The 4,183-nt window shown below is 44.4% G+C and overlaps 1 pseudogene; it reads right to left on the reverse strand.

Annotated features, from left to right (window-relative positions):
• Positions 1–1,523: 1,523 nt before the first annotated feature.
• LOC145536190 (heterogeneous nuclear ribonucleoprotein A/B pseudogene) lies at positions 1,524–2,346 on the reverse strand (annotated as a pseudogene).
• Between the last annotated feature and the right edge of the window lie 1,837 nt (positions 2,347–4,183).

Consider the following 4,183-nt stretch of genomic DNA (forward strand, 5'->3'; position numbering starts at 1 on the left):
TCCCTTTTAGCGTTTAATCGTCAGGCACTGGGGTCCTCTCAGTGATTCTGAATGAGACAGAATACCTTTGAAGGCATGATTGTCACTCCTGAGCCAGAGATGATGCAATAATATGGCTCCTGTGGTGGGGGCAGGGGAGAAAAGGGAGAAGAGCCTTTCTGGGCTTGATGGAGTCTCCTGTGCTTCCTTTGAAGCAGCAGTTCCTTTGGGCCAGAATGGTTTGTTCCCCTCTATCCTCCACATAAAGGAAGAGCAGTGAACAGAATTTGGAGCATCTAGAACAAAAGTAGGGGAATGTTAGGATGCTGCCTTCCCAGAAAATCCTATGAACAGTAGTTTCTTAGGAAGATTCCTTTAGAGTCCAGGCTCGTGCCTGAACTCTTCATCAGGAATGGAGCTCGGCCCCGTTTTGCAGCACAGCGTTCTCTCACTCGAGACTTTCCCCACCCCATCTTTCACCTACATGTGTCTGAGAAGTGCAGGCCTAGTGATAGTGACTCAGGGATGTCACCTCATGAAAAGGGACCAGGTTGACATTCCTTATCAATTCTTTTTTTTTTTCTTTTTGACAACAGTTTTATTTATTAACTTTTGGCTGGGCTTGGTCTTCATTAGTTCTCATGGGCTTTCTCTAGATGCAGCAAGCAGGGGCTACTCTCTAGTTGTGGTGTGGAGGCTTCTCATAAGGTGGCTTCTAATTGCGGAGCATGGGCCCTAGGACATGCAGGCTGCAGTAGTTGCAGCCCTCAGGCTCAGTCGTTGTAGCACATGGGACTTGTTACTCTGTTGCACGTGAGATCTTCCCAGACAAGGGATCGAACCCGTGTACACTGCATTGGCAGGCCAATTCTTAACCACTGGGCCACCAGGGAAGCCCTCAGCAATTCTTATCCATACAGTACTAACCCCATTTGGCAAATAGAAATAGGTAAACAAGAGAATTCACATCTTTTCTGAAAATACCCCCAAAACGGCCTATAAAAACACAGTGTTCTTTTTTTTTTCTTTTTTTTGGTTTTTAAATTTTTATTTCAAAAGCTTGGATAGCTTCAATATCCAGGTCGTGGCAAAATCAGGACATGTGTAAAATACCTTACAATACATTAGATTCCCAAAAGGTACCAAAAACTACAGTAAAATTAACACTTCCATTATAGGAAATGTATGACACAAATAATATAAAACTAAAAGGTGAAAAAAAGGTGACACTGGTTTTCTAAGGTACAATTTACTCTTTACAACCAGGGTCCACAGGTCCAGGCTGCAGAGCGGCAGCAGGAAGCAGACCCTTCAATCTGGTTCTGGGTAACCCGGTAATAAAAATCAGCCCATAATGCCACTCTGGCCTCTTGAGAAACCACATGCTGCCTAAACAACTAGAGCTCTGGAAATATTAAACAGGAGAACAATTTCCAGGGGGAAAAGTTTAAATAAGATGCACGTGGGACAGGCCATAGCAAGTTTGCCAAATTAAATTTGGTATATAATCGTGTTCACTCGATACCAAAACAAAGCGTGTGGTCAGTCAGGCACTCCTGCTGAAGCCTCAGTATGGCTTGTAGTTATTCTGATGGCCACCGCGTCGCTGGCTCTTCCCGTAATTTGTACTATCCTGACCTCCACTTCCGCCGCTGTCACCACTGCCTCGGTTCCCTCGATTGCAATTCCCACCACCCCCAGAGCCATACTGCTGCTGTTGATACACCTCTTTGGGCTGAGCCACCTTGATTTCACACTTACTTCCACTGATGGTGTGCAACTTTTTCTCCAGAACTTTCTTCACAGGTTCTTCTTCTTTAAAGGTGATGAAAACAAAGCCTCGTCTTTTGTTCGACTTTGGATCCATTGGAAGCTCAATGGCTTCAATCTCCCCAAACTCGCCGAAGTACTCCCTTATCTTCTCCTCAGTGGCTTCAGGATTCAGACCCCTTACAAAAATTTCCTTTACTGGGTCTTTCTTGATGGCCATGGCTTTTTTGGGGTCAATGACACGGCCATCCAGCCTGTGCTCCTTCTGGTCTAGAACCTTCTCTACACTGGCTGCACCTTTGAAGAGGATAAATCCAAACCCTCTTGACCGGCCAGTGTTGGGATCCATTTTTATTGTACAGTCAACGACCTCTCCAAATTTGGTAAAATAATCTTTTAGATCCTTTTTGCTGGTATCCCAGCTCAGGCCACCAACGAACATTGTTCCCGCGTCCTCCTCATTCTGGCTGGCGTTGGTCTGGTCGCCCTCGGCGCCGTTCTGGTTGCTGGCCGGCGACTCGCCTTCAGGGGCAGCCTCATGTCCGTTCTCCGTGGCTCCATCGTCTCCATGGGCTGCTCTTCACCCGCTTCCGACATTCTAGGCCGAGGCACGCGGCTCCTCGAAATTGCCAAAATGTGACACAGGCAAGAAGTGAGCAAGTGCTCTTGGACAAATGGCACCAGTACACTTGCTAGATACAAGAGGGCCACAAACCTCAATGTGTAAAAAAGAAACACATTATCCGCAAAGTGCTGTAAGTCAAGCACAATAAGTGAAATATGCCTGTATACGCAATGGAATACATCCAGCCACAAAAAAGAAATCTTGAATATGCTACAACATGGATGAACCTTGAGGGCATTATGCTAAGTGAAATAAGTCATAAAGATAGATACTGTATGACCTCACTATTACATGGACAACTATGAAAACAATCTGCCAAAAAAAAAAAGGAAAAACTCACACAAAAGAACAGATTGGTGGTTGCCAGAGGTGGGAGAAATGGTCAAGGGGCTCAAAGGTACAAACTTAAGTCACAGGGGGAATGTGTAATGTACAGAGTGGTAACTGCAGTTAATAATATTTGTATTTTCTATTTGAAAGTTGTTAAGCGAGTAGCTATTAAAAGTTCTCATTATAAGAAAAATTTTGGTGTGGTGACGATGTTAACTAGACTTCTTGTGATCATTTCACAGTATATAAGATAACTGAATCACTGTGTTATACACCTGAAACTAATGTATTGCAATTCCATTCATTACAGTCGCTCAGGCATGACCGACTTTTATGACCCATGGACTGCAGCATGCCAGGCTTCCTTGTCTATCACCAACTCCCAAAGTTTCCTCAAACTCAGTCCATTGAGTCGGTGATGCCATCCAACCATTTCATCCTCTGTCGTCTACTTCTCCTCCCTTCAATCTTTCCCATCATCAGGGTCTTTTCCAATGAGTCAGGTCTTCCCTTCAGGTGGCCAAAGTATTGGAGCTTCAGCTTCAACATCAGTCCTTCCAATGAATAATCAGTACTGATTTCCTTAGGATTGACTGGTTTGATCTTCTTGAACCCCAAGGGACTCTCAAGAGTCTTCTCCAACACCACAAAAGGATTAATTCTTCTGCTCTCTGCTGTCTTTATGGTCCAAATCTCACATCCATCCATGACTACTGGAAAAACCATAGATTTGACTAGACGGATCTGTGTTGGCAAAGTAACGACTCTGCTTTTTAATAGGCTGTCTAGGTCGGTCTTAGCTTTTCTTCCAAGGAGCAAGTGTCTTTTCATTTCATGGCTGCAGTCACCATCTGCAGTGATTTTGGAACCCTAGAAAATAATGTATGTCAATTGTACCTCAATAAAAAAAAATTATTATAACTGTGGAAGTGGGGGTCACACGAAAGCCTTTTCCCAGGATGTCTGGCAACTATTACCAAAACCATGACAATTAAACCACACCATCCACTCAGCATCTTAGTTACTGGTGTTTACATTGCATTTAATCATTTGGAAGTTTCCAGACTACAAATTGTGACAGTATAGCCTCCTCTGCTTTCCTGACTCCTCATTTTTGCTCTGTAATTTTAGGATTTAGGATCCTTCCTCTACATGAGTACATAAAGACCAGTGTAATAGAGCTCGTTTTGAAACAAAGTGTTAGTCACTCAGTCGTGTCCAAATCTTTGCAATTCTGTGGACTGTAGCCCACCAGGGTCCTCCGTCCATGGAACTTTTTAGGCGAGAATAGTGGAGTGGGGTGCCATTTCCTCCTCCAGGGCATCTTCCCAACCCAGGGATTGAACCCAGGACTCCTGCATTGCACAAAGATTCTTTAGCTTCTGATCCAACAGGAAAGCCCAATTGAGCTCATTTTCAGTTCAGGTCATTCGCTCAGTTGTGTCCGACTCCTTGCGACCCCATGGACTGCAGCACACC

This window comes from Giraffa tippelskirchi, chromosome X (assembly GCF_054371585.1).
Source record: "Giraffa tippelskirchi isolate mGirTip1 chromosome X, T2T-mGirTip1v1.2.pri, whole genome shotgun sequence".
Taxonomy (NCBI): domain Eukaryota; kingdom Metazoa; phylum Chordata; class Mammalia; order Artiodactyla; family Giraffidae; genus Giraffa; species Giraffa tippelskirchi.